Genomic DNA, 16,934 nt, shown 5'->3' with positions numbered 1-16,934 from the left:
ATTGGTACATTAAAATGAGTTCCATGATCATTATGTACTTTTGTAAAAAATTTCCAAAAAAAAATAATTATTTAAAGAGATTTTTCTTACTCTTAAGTTGGTTGCTAGCAAGTGATGGCTTTGTCTGATGGGTAAATACGTAAGAACAAAATCTAAATATGTTTTAAACATCCCATTTAGTAAAATAATAACAACCCAGGTGTTCCTCAACAGAAGAATTGATACAGAAAATGTCATACATCTACACAATGGAGTACTATGCAGTGATTAAAAACAATGACTTTATGAAATTTTCAGGCAAATGGATAAAGCTAGAAAATATCATTCTGAGTAAGGTAACCCAGACACAAAAGAACTAACATGGTATGTACTCACTAATAAGTGAATACTAACCCAAAAGCTCACAATACATATGATACAACCTACAGATCATACGGAACATAGAAGGAAGGAAGATCGGGTGGATGCTTCAGTCCTGCACTGAGAGGGGAACAGGACAATTGTGGGAGAAAGACGGAGAGGGGGACAAGGGAGGGAGAAAAGAGGAGGAGGAAATAAGGGTGTCAGTATCAGAATCTGGAGGAGACTTGAGAGGGGTATAGAGGGTAAGAAAATCAAATAAAAATAAGTAGCAAGGGGGATGAGGACCTGAGAATTGCTACTGATGGATCCCAGACACCAGAGAAATGTGAGGCTCCCAGGACTCAATGGGATTGACTTTAGCTGTAATGTGCAGAGAAGGGGGAGACCACCTTCAGTAGACAGGTACGGCTCCTGGTCAAGGGATGGAGCCACCTACCAATATCAAAGTTTTCTTAACCCAGAAATGTTTCTGTCCAAAAAAAGAACAGGGACAAAAAAAAAAAAAGGAACAATAATAGCCCATTAATCTCTGATGTCAGCATTAAATTGTTTTCCTAACTCAAAGTATAAACTCTTCCACAGTCTAGTTAGAGTGTAGTTCATGTGGCATAAGAACCTGTTAGTAGGTTTTATTAGTTTAATTTACAATTCCAGGTTGTGGTCTCTTAGCAAAGATGTCAAGGTTGTGTGAACTTAAGTCAGTTCATAGTAAGGAGTGGAAAGAAATAAATGCATAAATGCTCTCCACACAATCCATTTTCTCCGCTTTTATTTCAGTCCAGAGGAAAAATACAGAAAATTGTGGATTAAGCCATGGGCTGGGTCTTCCACATCAGTTAACATAAACAGGCCAATCTGACCAAACCATTTCTCACTCAGACTCTCTTTTTGGTAATTCTATATAGTATCAAGGTGGCAGTTAGAACCAACCATCACAGCAGGAAGTCATATTAACAGGAGCTTGAAGGTACTTGTTATTTCACACCAGCAATCAAGTAGAGAATAATGAATGCTTGAATGCTACTGCTCAGTTACCTTTCTCCAATTAATTATTTAGTCCAGGATCCCAGACAAGGAATGGTGTCCCACAGTAGACTGGTCTTCTTTCAATTCATGCAAGAGAAGAAATTTCTTACAGCCATGTCCATGGGCCCATTTTCAAGATGATCCTAGATTACATCTAGTTGACAACACTAACCACTGTACCACTTAAATATATAGTCATTTATGTGTGTCTCACACTATTACTATGGGCTGTATGAAGTTTTAGGGAGGAGGAGGGACAGACTTAAATAGAGAGTTTGGGACTTCAAGAGTTCTTTTTGGGATAATATCCTGCTCACAATCAACTTATTAATGTTTGAGAGTTGTGCTCTCTTTTCTCATAGGATTTACATGGCACCTCATTTTTTTAATGATTTCACTTCCCTAAAAAGAAGACTTAAATGATTCATCTAAATCCTTTTTCTACTGAGCACATTTTCCATGTGGATGTGAACCAGACAAACATGTCTACAAATAAGGACAAGATTAAAAATGTTTCATAGAAATGAGCACAGACAAAGAAAGTGGAAGTTGACATTTCTGATTCTTGAGTTTTCTAACTGTTAGCTTTTATTAACTTTTGCTCTACTTTTGCCTTTGAGGTTATTAAGTACTGCTGTATATATTTAAAACAAAACATTTCTTCTGTCCTGTTTTAATGTTTGATTGCTTACTTAAACAAATGTGTGAGTGTGTGTGGGGGGGTACATGTGTATGCATTAATATATATGGATATAAATATGTATCTGTGTGGACATGTATTGAGGACAGAGGTCACAATAAGATGCCTTTCTTAATTGTTGTTGAGCTTACTACTTTTTGAGGCAATCTTTCTCTAATTTGACTAAACTCTTGGGTCAAGGAATCTAGTTTTCTGTGTGTTTTTCTGCTTCTGCAGCACTAGCGATTATATATTTGTTTTACTAGTTGTGGCTTTTTCATGAATTCTGGTGTTACAAAATCATATTCTCATGCTTGCTTGGCACTACTTTATTAATTAAATCATTTCCGTTGCCCTTAATGAATCTTAATAAATAGAAAAAATAAACAGAAAATTTCAGAATATTACTCTCACCTATTTTTATTGTTATGTAGAAATGTTTTCCAAACTGAAACATTTGCTTATTAAATAAATGAACATTACATGGTACAGGAAATATTCAAAGGTCACAAGTCTTATGAAGTCCGTGGCATTTACAAGATTTACAAAGTCACTCTTCATATTTACATGCATAGTAAGAACTGTTGGGACGAGAATTTCTCCTCTTGAATGGGCTGCCTATAAGTCACAAGGGGAGTTTCAGGGCTGTAGCTTTGGTGAGACATAATCTGTGCTGGAGCAGAGTTCTTGGAGACGCAGTTGCTTTGGAGTCATCCATGCTCCTGTAAATACCCCATCTCCCATAACCTTGTAAATAATCTCAATAACCTCATTGGTTCACTGAAGTAGACTTGGGTGGAACAATTTGTCTAGTCTGTCATCAGTCTGTCTTCAGTGTCCTCTATGGGATGAAGAGTTGTTTGTTCACTTCCATATTAGTTGCTTTTCTTGCTGCTGTGAAAAAAATACCATGACAAGGGCAACTTACAGAAGGAATAGTTTATTTTACCTCATGGTTCTAGAGGGGTGCTTCCATAAGCAAGCTCTTAGCAATAATATAGTAAATAATCACAATAAACTCCCTGGTGCACTAAGCTAGAGTTGGATAGAATTGTTGTTACCCTCGTCTATTTTTGGTGTCCTATATGGGGTGCAAATGATGTTTTACCACTTCCCTATTAAAGGTCAAACGATACTGAGTAAGTGTTTTTGCATTCTGGATGACGTTGCAAGTAATTCATCTGGTTATTCCATTTATTTATATTATATACCATCAATAAGTCTTCACAAGTTAATAAAACCTTGCCAGAATAATTAAAATCTCCAAAGGGAATTTTAGATATATTAAACTCTAGATTAAGCAATGGACAAATAAAAATGATCACTGTTTCTTGAATTTAGGAGAAAAAAATTTAAAAATCTTTTATGTTAAAGAAATTTGAATGTATTTTAAAGCTAGTAATCTAAAAATAACTTTTCCCATTTTCGAAATCTGTCATTAGTAAAACGGGGCACCAGATGATCAGTGATACCTCTAAATGAAATAAATATTACATGACCTGACAACATAGTACCTGTAACTTTTAAAGCTCTCTTCCTAAATTTTTATATTTCTGAACTCCAAGACATGTCTGAATGATTTTGAGGATTCTTTTCAAAAGAATTGAGCTTGTCGAACAGTTGGTTTTATTTCTCCAATACATCTTATTTTTCTTTGGAATTTTTTTTTCGCATTATTTTCTTCTAAGAAAATGAGAGCGATTCAAGTGGAGAGACTACTGCTACCAGGAGAATGCTAATTTTCTTCTATTTTGGATAGGAGTTGTCCACTTAATAAACCCCTTATCATCTGAGAGTGATATTCACTTATGATATTTTACTAAATAACATTTTACCCATAGGCTTGGAATAAATTCACTAGTTCATTAATTTAGATGTAGGTTGTATTGTTTCCTTGGTCTGTGATTAGTATCTAATCTGAGACAAATAGATATTTGTTTAGAGATCCACAAGAAAAGCCACAAACCACAGAACCACAATGTAGAACTAGTGTGGAGATGGAGCCACTGCCACCACCAAGCCTTGTCAGCTATGATCAGGGTGCTGTTGTCATCTTTGCCTCCTAAGTCATGGTTTTCTGCTTAACCAAGAAGTTGTTATGACTATTAAAAACTCCAAATTTTCACCACTGTCACTAGAAACATAGATGTAGTGTTGTTGGTTTCTTTTTTGTATCTTTGTAGATGTTTTCATCTGCGTGCAAAGATGCATGTATTTTTGCATGCTATGTCTGAGATGTGGCACCAATGTCACAAGTCTTCTCAGTAAATAGCAAGTGGTAGTTAGTGAATATATTTTTGTCTCTTTATTTGTTTCTGATCCTGTGATTTTAAGGGGAGATTCACTATTTAGGGGATTATGAAACTATTTTGGAAGTCACAAATAAAGTCCTCTAAAGGCTTAGACATAAGAGAAGCATCATTCCTAGCTCATAATGTATGTTTTGTCATTGTGTGAAGTTAATTCTTGTAAGAAAAATGACAAAATGTATCAAGTGTTCTAGAGTTTTAAATTGCATACAGATTGGAAAGGCAAATTGTAATTAGGACATAGTATATAGGAAAAGAACCTGTTTTCAATAGAAAGGTAAAAAGAGAAAAGAATTGAAAATAGAGCTCAAGCATTACACATTTAATGATCTACATGGGCATATTCACATTACAATATGGTTTTCTCATGAAAACCTAGAAGATAGTTATAATTATTTCTATTTATGTAAAAATAATTGATCACGAAAAACATACTTTACTAAAAGTACAATATAACTTTTATCAAATTTGGATGTTTTTGATTGAAAATTTCAGATTTTAAGTTAGACAGATGTGAGTTAATATCTAATTATTTCATTTATTAATTTGTCATTCAGTCTTGTGCTCATGTGCTGTTAATCATAATGTAAAATCATATCATACTTGTATTATCACTGAGTGACTGAGTGAGAAAACTACCTATCATTTAATACAGTGTAACAGTAGACAATGAATAATGTGTGTTACCATTATTGTTATCTAATCATTTGTATTTTTCCATGTTCTGCAAGAGAACTACCAGTGCAGATTTTTTATGATGTGTATTCTAAATAACATTAGAAAAGAGAAAACTTACTTATGACTATTCTAGGCAAATAAGGATATACTGACTTTACTTACTGATCTTACAATCATTTGGTTGACCATTACTGAAAACCAGTATTGAATTTCTTTCATATAGAAGTGGAACTTTTTGCACTCTATGTTCCAAGAATGCCAACAAGTAAATACTTTAAGGCAATTTCTTTCTATCATCCTTTCTTAAAAATTTGCAAGTTCCCAAGTAGTCTTCCAAAGGGCTGAAAGCAGAAATAAATCTCACATGAATTCGAGTACAGGGAAGGTCTTAAGATAATCTGATGGGGCTTCACCCTATATGAAGAAGGAAAGTGAATTAGTTTCCTGGAGACTGCAAAAAGCCCAACATTGTTAATATGTCACAACATAACAGTTGTTTGGATATCCTGTATCCATTTTTCTTGTTTTATGTTTGTTTGTTTGATTTTATTTTAATGAATATAACTCACAAAATTTTACACACAATGACAAATTAAATGATAAATTAAATAATAATAAATTAAAACAATAATGATAAAATAATAAAATCACCCAACATGTTGATTTAAACAGCATATGATGAAATCTTTGAGATCATTGCATAAAAAATACTAAGAAAAAAAAGACAAGTTTACTCAATAAATATTGGATTACTGACTTCATTACTAGGTACAGGAAAGTCTCTGTTTTCAAGAAGCACTCATAGATATACCCTGCCTCCATTCTTAATGCAATAGGATTAAATCTTTCACTGGAGTAAGCATTCTTGGAGTTTTGTTACATCAAGAAGCTTCCTCACATGAATGTGAACATTTACATCTTCTATCAATTTGAATAATTGAGGGTTTGATGGGCTTACCAACAGATGTTGATTTTTATCTTTATTTGATTATTTGTTTTTGTGTTCAGTGATTTAAGCAAAACGATGTGTAGGGACGGAGCAGCCAGCAATCTTTTTCTTCATGCTGTTAAAGAAGGCTTCACTATCGCTTTTTTCTTAATAATTTACAGGTATTCCCTAAGTATATTACCTATCAAGCCTTTGGTCTTAGAAGAATTTATAACTTGAAATCTTTATTGGAACCTCTATTTGAACTAATATTTCATTCTTTTTTGATGTATTCTTTTGTTAAATTATATTATTTATTTACATTCCAAATGTTGATCCCTTCCGGGTCCCTATTCCCAGAGATTTTTACCCCCTCTGCCCTCCCCTTTGCAACTGAGAGGGGGGCTCCCCTACCCATCCACCTACCCCCACCTCATCTCCCTTCCTTGGCATCCCTCTTTCCTGGGGTCTCTACAGGAATCTCAGGATCATTTTGATTTGTATTTCCCTGATGACTAAGGTTTCTGAGCATTTCTTTAAGTGCTTCTTGGCCATTCAAGATTTCTCTGTTTTCAGGAGATAACAATACCAACCAACCAGAGCTCCTAGGGTCTAAACCACCAGGCTGGGAGCACATAGGGAGAGAACCATGGCTCCAGATGTATATGTAGGGGAGGATGGCCTTGTTGGGCATTGGTAGAGAAGAGGTTCTTGGTCTTGTAAAGGCTGGATGCCCCAGTCTGCGGGAACTTGAGGTCAGGGAGGTGGGAGTGGGTGGGTGGGTAAGTGGGGGCACACCATCATAGAAGCAGGAGGAGAGGAGATGGGGTGGGAGGTTCCTGGGGAAGGGTGGAATGGGGAAAGGAGATAACATCTGAAATGTAAATAAAATATCCAATAATATGATTATATATATATATATATATATATATATATATATATATATGATTCCTCTGTTGAGAATTCTCTGTTTAGTTCTGTACTCCAGTGTTTAATTGAGCTATTTTGTTTTTTGGCGGTTAACTTCTTGAGTTCTTTATATATTTTGGATATTAGCCCTCTATTGGCTGTAGGGTTAGTGAAGATCTTAGTTCCCTCTCTGTGCATTGACATTTTTGTGTTATTGACAGTGTCCTTTGCTTTGCAGAAGCTTCTCATGAGGTCCTATTTGTCAATTGTTGATCTTAGAACATGAACCATTGTAGTTCTGTTCAGGAAAATTTCCCCTGTGTCAATGTGTTCTAGGGTATTTCCCACTGTCTTTTCTATTAAATTCAGTGTATCTGATTTTATGTTGAGGTCCTGGATCCACTTGGACACAAGCTTTGTGCAAGGTGAAAAATATGAATCAATTTTCATTCTTCTGCATGCAGACCACCAGTCAGACCAGCACCATTTGTTGAAGGTGTTTCCTTTTTTCCACTGTAAAATTTTGGATTTTTTGACAAATATCAAGAGTCCATAGGTGTGTGGTTTTATTTCTGGGTTTTCATTCTATTCAATCGATCGACCTGTCTATCTCTGTACCAATACCATGTGGTTTTCATCACTATTGCTCTGCAGTACAGCTTGAGGTCAGGGATGATGAATACCCCAGAAGTACTTTTATTTATGAGATCTTGCTATCCTGTTTTTTTATATTGCAATATGAATTTGAGAATTGCTCTTTACATGTCTGTGAAGAATTGTGTTGGAATTTTGATGGGGATTGCATTGAATCAGAAGATGGTTTTTGATAAGACGGCTATTTTTACTATGTTAACCCTGACGATCCATGAACATGGAAGCTTTCTCCATTTTCTGAGGTATTCTTTGATTTTATTTTTTCTTGACAGACTTGAAGTTCTTGTCATATAGATCTTTCACTTGCTTGGCTAGAGTTACACCAAGATATTTTAAATTATTTGTGGCAATTGTGAAGGGTGTTGTTTCCCTAGTTTCTTTCTCAGCCCATTTATCATTTGTGAAAAAGAGGACTACTGACTTGTTCTAGTTAATTTTATATCCAGTCACTTTGTTGAAGTTTTTGTTTTGTTTTGTTTTGTTTTGTTTGTTTGTTTTTTTAATCACCTGTAGGAGTTCTCTGGTAGAATTTTTGGAGTTGATAGTTTATGTATACTATCATATCATGTACAAATAGTGCTACTTTAACTTATTCCTTTCGAATATTTATCACCTTGATCTCTTTTTGTTTCCTAATTGCTCTACCTAGAACATCAAATACTATATTGAATAGATAGGGAGAGAGTGGGCAGCCTTTTCTTTTCCCTGACTTTATTGGGATTGCTTCAAGTTTCTTTCCATTTTATTTGATGTTGGCTCTTGGTTTGCTACATATTGGTTTTATTATGTTTACGTATGAGCCATGAATTCCTGTTCTTTTCAAGACTTTTAACATAAAGAGGTGCTGTATTTTGTCAAAATATTTTTGAGCATCTAATGAGATGATCATGTGTTTTTTCTTTGAGTTTGTTTATACAGTGGATTATGTTTATGGTTTCTCATCTATTGAACCCTCCTTGCATCCCTTGGATGAAACTTACTTGAACATGGTGAATGATGGTTTTGATGGGTTCTTGGATTTGATGTGTGAGAATTTTATTGAGCATTTTTGCATCGATATTTATAAGCAAAATTGGTCTCAAGTTCTCTTTCTTTTTGGGTCTTTGTGTCATTTAGGAATCAGAGTAACTGTGTCTTCAAAGAATCCATCAGGTGGTGTATTTATTTATTTATTTATTTATTTATTTTGTTTCTAGTTTGTGGAATAGTTTGAGGAGTATTGGTATTACCTCTTCTTGGCTGATAGAATTCTACACTAAAGCCATCTAGCTCTGTCTGCTTTTTTCCTTTTTGGGGGATTTTTTTGTGACTTCTTCTATTTCCTTATGAGAATTGAGACTGCTTAGATAATTTATCTAATCTCTAGATTTAACATTGGTGCATAATATCTGTCTAAAAATTCATGCCATTTCATGCAGATTTTCCAGTATTGTAGAGTATAGGCTTTTGTAATGAGATCTGATGAGTTTTTGTATTACCCCAGTTCTATTGTTTTGTCTCCTCTTTTTATTTCTTATTTTGTTTATTTGGCTATTGTCTCTGTGCCCTTTAATTAGTTTGGCTAAGGGTTATTCTATCTTGTTGATTTTCTCAAAGATCCAGCTCTTGGTTTTGTTGATTTGTTGTAAAATTCTCTTTGTTTTTATTTGGTTAATTTCACCCCTGAGTTTCCTTCTACTCTTCTTGAGTATATTTTCTTCTTGTCCTAGAGCTTTCAAGGTGTGTTTCTTGCATGCAGCAAAATGATGTATCCTATTTGCATATCCAGTTTGTTAGCCTGGGTCTTTTTACTGGGAAATTGAGTCCCTTGATGTTAAGTGATAGTAAAAACAAATGATTGTTAGTCCCTTTCATTTTTGTTGTTGGTGGTAGTATTATATGTGTGTGATTTTCTTCTTTTTGGTTTACTATGAGACGATTAATTTCTTGTGCTTTCTTGGGTGTATTACCCTCTTTGTGTTGGCATTTTGCTTCTAGCATCCTCTGTAGTGCTGAATTAGTAGAGATATGTTGTTTAAATTTGGTTTTGTCATGGAATATCTTGGTTTCTCAATTTATGATGACTGAGAGTTTTGCTGGGTCTAGTAGCCTGAGCTGATATTTATAGTCTCCTAGGGTCTGAAGGACATCTGCTTAAGGATTTCATGCTTTTAGAGTCTCTCTTGAGAAGTCTGGTGTAATTCTGATCAATCTAATTGTATATGTTAGTCGACCTTTTCCCCTTACAGCTTTTAACATTCTTTCTTTGTTCTGTACATTTAATATTGTTACTATTATATGGCAGGAGGAATTTTTTTTTTCTGATCCAATTTATTTGGTGTTCTGTAGGCTTCTTTTATGTTTATGGCTATCTCTTTAGTTTAGGGAGGTTTTTCTTCTATGATTTTGCTGAAGATGTTTTCTGGTCCCTTGAATTGGTAATCGTCCTCCTCTTCTATTCTTCTTATAATTAGGTTTAGTCTTTTCATTGTATGCCTAACTTCCTGGATGTTTTGTGTTAGAAACATTTTACCCTTTGTATTTTCTTTCACCAATGTGTTGATATCTTCTATGGTATCTTCTACAGCTGAGATTCTTTCTTCTAGCTCTTTTATTATGTTGTTGATGCTTGCCTCTAGTTCCTGATTCTTTCTTAGGTGGTTTTTTCTTTTTCTATCTCCATGGTTGCCTCTGTTTGTGATTTCTTTACTACCGATTTCTCTTTCAATTTTTAGGTCTTGGGACATTTTGTTCAATTCCCTCACCTGTTTGATAGTATTTTCCTGTATTTCTTTAAGGGAGTTATTTATATTCTCCTTAAAGGCCTCTATCATCTTCATGAGATGGGATTTTAGGTCAGAGCCTTGCTCTTTGGGTGTATTAGGTTATCCTGAGCTGGCTGTGGTATAAGAACTGCTTTTTGATGGTGCAAAATTACATTGGCTTTTGTTGCTTATGTTCTTGTGCTTACCTTTTTCCATCTGTTTATCTGTGGTGTTTACTGGACTAGATGTCTCTGACTAGAGCAGGCCTTCTGAAAGCAGGTAGATCTGTGTGAACTTGGTTAGAGCAGGTTTCTGGGGAGGGAGAAATAGTGATGGCTATATGCTCCATTTCAACCACAGTAGTTTGCTTCCTACAAAACAAAGTCTATTTTAGGTCATTGCCTCTCTTTTTCATCTTTGGAAACCATGAGCCTAAGTTTAGAGAGTCACCAGGTGAAGGTACTTTGATCATTATGTGTTGTGTAATAAAATTTTATTTATAATAAAACAAGCCTTGGGAGACAAGCCTGCATATGGGGTCAGTATGAGGCAATCTGCCATTACTAATAGAAACTGAATCAAGACAGTTCCAACTTGCCATACTTTACCAATATAGAAGAGGATATATATATATATATATATAATATTTTGAAGAATGTATTGCAATATATTTTGATCATACTCATCCCTACTCCTCCCTGCTCACCAATTTTGTATCTTTTTTTCCAAGAAGACAGAAACTTGAAGCATATGTCCTGGTCCTCTAGCCTTAAACTTCCCATTCTATTATAATGTTTTGTGAATCTTAGATGTAGGTGTTGTGTAGGAAATACACAAGAAGTTGTGGCTTTCTATAATGATCTCTAACTGTTGAAAAAAAGAATTTTCTTTGATAAAGAGTTAGAGATATACTTTTCTGTGAATATAAGGATAACTATTTCAAATGCAGTTAGAAACTATAGCACTTTAGGAATGTGGCAGTAGTATATTCTCTTATCCTTGTCTAAGTTCCTTGGCCTACAATTTACGGATATTTGGCTTAGTTTAGAGTGCCAGACATGAACTACCTTCTAATGAGAGAGCCTTAAGTGCAATTATAAGGCTAGTGATTACTCCATGGATATAAGTGCCAGTATTGTTTTTTTTTTAGAATATCTAGCCATGGTGGTCATTGGTTTATTCCCCTTGCCAGCGTACAGAACACCTTCCGATACTATGAAGACTAGTTCTCATCAATGAGGCTTTCAGTTCAATCCAGATTGATTTTTACAACTCTTATGTCTGAAATATGTGGTGTCTTCAGCAACAATATTGCTCTACAAACCATAGGCTACCTAACAAACATCCCAGTTCCAGGGATGGAAATTTTGAGTTGCTTATAGGGGAAGCTTAAATGACACTCCAAGCAACATAGGCTTGGTACCTTTCAGAAAAGGAAAACTTTAAAAAAAAATAGCTATTTTCTGAAACAAACAAGCAAGTAAAGAAATAAACAAACCCCACTAAAGTTCATAGTTATCAAATGACTCATTAATAAAATCCACGATCAGAAATAGATATAATTCCTTTGGCTTTAGATGCAAACTATTAATCTAATCCACAAAACCTCAAGTCTACATATTCCTTTAAAAAACCATTTAGACAGACTCTTTCATTGCTAAACTGGTCTTGGTTTTTAAGACTTGCACCAAAATTAATAAAGGTCTTCTTTCCTAATTACACAATCAAAATAAATTATGTCTTTAAATTAGAAGGCAAGGAAATTGCATGTGTATTTTGGATGTCCTGATAATGTCCAGCAGTAAATAGTTTTCATATAAATTCCATGCTTAATTAATCACTTTAACAAATATCCATGTGTTTCCTTGAAAATACATCTCTGCCAGCAATTCATAAAATGTAAAGACGTATTAAATTGCCAATTCCAATACAACAATCTTGCCCTTGTATGATCTTGACTGGGCACTTTCAGCCCTCTTTTGAGAGAGTTCAGAAAACTCAGTAGCCCCTTCCTTTTGAGTTGCCCCTGGGTATCTTATTCAACAGATTTAAGTTCTCTCTTAAATTGCCATTAGATGAGGCAATAAAGCTAGCTTGTGCACAAAAAACTGTTGGTGCTGAAAATATGGCTGGCTCAGGGCCTTTGAGACCCTGATTGAAAGATAGCTTGAGGCAGTGAGTTTTGGGAAAACTATTGACACTGAAAATGCAAGTAAACAAACATCTCTGGTCCAAAATTTTGTAACACTCTATAAAAGTGCATAGATTGTGTATACATAAAATACATAAAAATATGAAAAAATTAACTAGTATGATCCTAATACTTAGATATCATATCTTATTTGAACAGAAAATTCAATGTTAGAAAAATTGGAGGATTTATTTAGAAAGTTATATTCTTTTTAAGAATGAGGTTCATGTTTCACAATTTTTATTAGTTAGAACATTTGTCTTCTTTCAAATTCTGATATACAGGATGCCTAAGTAGGGAAATATGGATGCCTGTAACAGCCCACATGTGGTCTAAGTCCTACAAATCTTTCATTTATGATATCGAGAATGGAAACTGTGATTGCAGAAAGTAACAACATTTTGCTAGAGAATAAAGTTAATTAAAGAACAAGAATTCAATGTATAAAATTAAAAAAAAAAGACTTTGTGATGTTTTGAATCCAGAAGCTTCCATATGGTTTCCCATTCTACACAGGGTGAAACAATCTCCAGTGGGTTCTCTTGCTCAGCCAGTGTTATCTGAATGAGAAGGGAACCAGCAGAGCCATACTCATCAGCCAGCACAGCTTGGCTTTATCTGCTAATCCTTGCAGCTGGAGCAGAATGACTTTCCTTTTCAAAACAAGGAAAATGCAAGTCAAAATTCACTGAGTTGATCTAATTTGTGAAATGTCTGGTCCAAGGTGTCTATTGAATATCAGGGGCCCCAGAATATATATATTATATTTAGCTAAAATGTAACCTAAGAGTAAATCTGAGAAAGGAATCTACTAAAGTTAATTCCAGTGATCCATCCAAACAGAAATCAAAACAGAACTGAACATCCTCCACCAATGTGCATTTTGAAGATACTATGCAGTTGGCTTTGTTTTCTGGCCTCAGTGCTTAGAGTGAGGGTGCATCATGGAAAATTTTGTGTTAGCGTAGATCCTCAATCCAATGGCAGGATATGAGTGGTTCCTTGAGGTTACAAAGCTGCCTTTGTGAGCTGCCATGATTTTGACTTGGCTGGAGATTTTCTGACTGGTAGTAGTTCTGAAGATGTCGGTCATTGCAGGCTACATAAGAGTCAGAAAAGTCTTCTGTTAAAATTAAGCATATTGCATTAATTACTTTAAAGATTCTCTCAAAATAATTAACCACTTCCCATTACAGATACAAGTTGGGTCGTGATAGCAGTTCTGTTTCAAATAAATCTGGCCTCTATTTTTATGCCACCTTGGTTTCTTTCACATCTAAGAAGTGGTAATATGGGCAGGTCTGTAGAGAACTTTACTTTTACTCTTTGAAGAATTCGCTAGAATCTCTCTAGTGATTGGTTACTTTCTGATAGAATTTTCTGTAAAGGTAAAAATCTTCTAGATTTCTGTTTTGTTTTTGTTTTTTGTTTTTTCGAGACAGAGTTTCTTTGTATAGCTCTGGCTGTCCTAGAACTCACTCTGTAGACCAGGCTGGCCTTGAACTCAGAAACCCACCTGCCTCTGCCTCCCAAGTGCTGGGATTAAAGGCGTGTGCCACCACTGCCTGGCTCTAGATTTCTATAGTAAACAGCTAAGGCAATGTGACCAGTAACAGAAATTAGAATTATAACTGACATGAGTGATTCTGTTGTATTTTGTTAAGAAAGTATTTGTATAGATATTTCTGTTCTCTTTTCTCAATTTCTTTATAATGTGATATAACAACAATTGGGAGAATATTAATGATTATCATATGTGAGTTTGAAATACTAAAAGAATGCTCCTCAAGAAAAGTTTCCACCTAAATTTATAATGTATTTGCAGTTGTATGTGGGCTATGAAATATATAATACACTTACAATTTTCCATAAAATTGTTATATTATGTTCATTATTATTATTAGTTATGTTATATTGTTTAGTTATTATTATGACTTTGTTATTGTTTTCATTTGGAAATTAATGACAACATAAAAAGAGATGATTGTGTGTCAGGTTAACAAAACATGAATTTGTAATGGCTATTCTTGGTTGTCAACTTGACTACATCTGGAATTAGCTAAAATCTCAAAATAGAGGGACCACTGTGAAGGATATCTTCTTAATTTTAAGTGGAAAGATCTACATCTAGTTTAGTTCTTTGAGGTATGAAGACATATCTTTAATACAGATCTAATCTGGGTCACACCTTCTGCTGGAAGCTTGTATAAAGACAGGGAAGAAGAAAGTGTTTTCTATTTGCCTGCTTCTTTTATCTTGCTAGCATGTTCATTTATTCCCTGTCATTTCTAGCTCTGGATTGAGCAGTAACTGGATTCGTGAACTTTCCATTCATAGCCAACAATTGCTGCATTAGTCAGATCAGAGCTTGTAATTTATTCTAATCAATCTCCTTTCTTTCTCTTTCCATACATATGTACATACACACATACACACATATATATGAATAAATATAGTTTATATAGTCTAATAAGAGTACTAAATATATTAGTCTAGATATCTATTTTGCTAGAGTAATGCGAAATTGTATATATATGGATATGCAGTGTGCATATCCATATATATACATACATATTTGTATTAGTCTAGATATCTGTTTTTCTAGAGTAACAGAATCCATTGTGTCTATACATATATGTACATATAATACATATATATGCAATGTGCATACACGTACACATATACATATACCTATATATACACTGTTCTGTTACTCTAGAGAAACAGATACAAATATTTAGAATAAAATAGAATTTCATTAGTATAATATGACATTTCTGGCTTCTGTAGATACTATATAATGTATACTTATATCTGAAGATTTGGAGTTAGGAACTTCCAATGAGATAGAACATGTAAAGGTTGGAGTTCTTTCATTCAACATGATCTTTTACAGCACCATCATTTACCCACAAGGTTCATGAGTTCAGTTTTCTTTACAGCTAAATAGTATTTCATAGTCATTTATACTACATTTTCATTATTCATTCTACAGACTTGCAACAGGACACATATTGTGCACATTAGCTCAGTCCATCTGTGTTAAGATTTCATTGTATTTAAGCCATATCCAACTTTGAGGCCCAACTTTGACTGGCATATCTCTTTTTCTCAAAGCTACTCTGTCCATATGAAAGAACTAGCAAACAAAGTATGCATGCCAAGGTATCATTTAAAAATAGCAAAAATATGAAAGATCACACTAGTATCTGTTTTCTAAAACCCACCAGAACTAAAGAAATGTTTGCCACAAGAATTACCTAAATGAGCTACAGGACAAAAATATTTAAAGAAAAATTATAAACTTCATAAAAGAACTGAAGGAATTAAAAGAAGACAAACAGAAACAGATCAATGAACTTAAAGAGAACAGACTTCAAGATAATAAATATCTAAGTGATGCAAAAGAAAACATAAGACCAATGAAAATAATTAAGTATTTGAACATTGAGTTCAATAAGGAGATAGAAACATTGACAAAGACCCAAGCTGGAACAGAGATGGATTTTTAAAATCCAACAACCAAAGCAGTCAACTAAAAAGAAAGCCTTCCATGTAGAATGAATGAACATCATCATTTAAAGATAAAGTAGAGGGTTTAGACAAAGTAAGCAAAAAATGTGGAAAATTTAATATAACATAGAAAAGCAACATAAGAGAAGTATGGGATATCATAAAAAGTCAAAAACATTTAAATTATAGAAATAAATGTGGAGAAGAATCCCAAGAGCATAAAAGAAAACTTCCCCAAACTAAGTAAAGACATACCCATATGAAGACATGAAACACAATACTAAATCAGAAAAGAAAATTTACATTGTATATCATAGTTAAAATATTAAATATACTGAATAACAAATTGTAATTAATTATGAAAATGAAAAAGCAAGACACATATAAGTGAAAACTCATTTGAATCACAGTTAATTTCTCAAGAGAACCTTTGAAAGACAAAAGAGCTTAGGTAAATAATATTCCAAGTCCTAAACTACTATGGAGGCATACCTAGATTAATATGTCTAGTAAAACTATCTGGCAAAATTGATGGAAAAAAATTCTATGATATAATAACCTAAAAAATGTATATACAACAAACCAAATCTAAAAAATGTTCAAGAGGCTGTGTTTCAGGGAGAAGAGAGAAATGAAATTCAACGATGCAATTGCTAACACACAAAGTACCAGTAAGAACGTAACCACATAACAACCAAAACAAGAACAACTCCCTCCAAAATAAAAACAAAAACATAAAAACCCTTAATTGGATAATGACTTTACTTAACATTTTGTTGATAAGGTTAATATTCAATTGTCTCAATTCTCCAAACAAATCTCACAAGCTGACAGAATAGATCAAGAATATCTGTACTTGCGTGTAATTAAAATGGTATGAAAGCAAAAAGGAGGAGAGGGGATGGGATAGGGGTTTCTAGGGAGGGGAAATGGGGAAAAA

Source organism: Grammomys surdaster, unplaced genomic scaffold (assembly GCF_004785775.1).
Source record: "Grammomys surdaster isolate TR1022 unplaced genomic scaffold, NIH_TR_1.0 126029, whole genome shotgun sequence".
NCBI classification, from domain to species: Eukaryota; Metazoa; Chordata; class Mammalia; order Rodentia; family Muridae; genus Grammomys; species Grammomys surdaster.
This window is presented reverse-complemented; position numbering follows the sequence as displayed.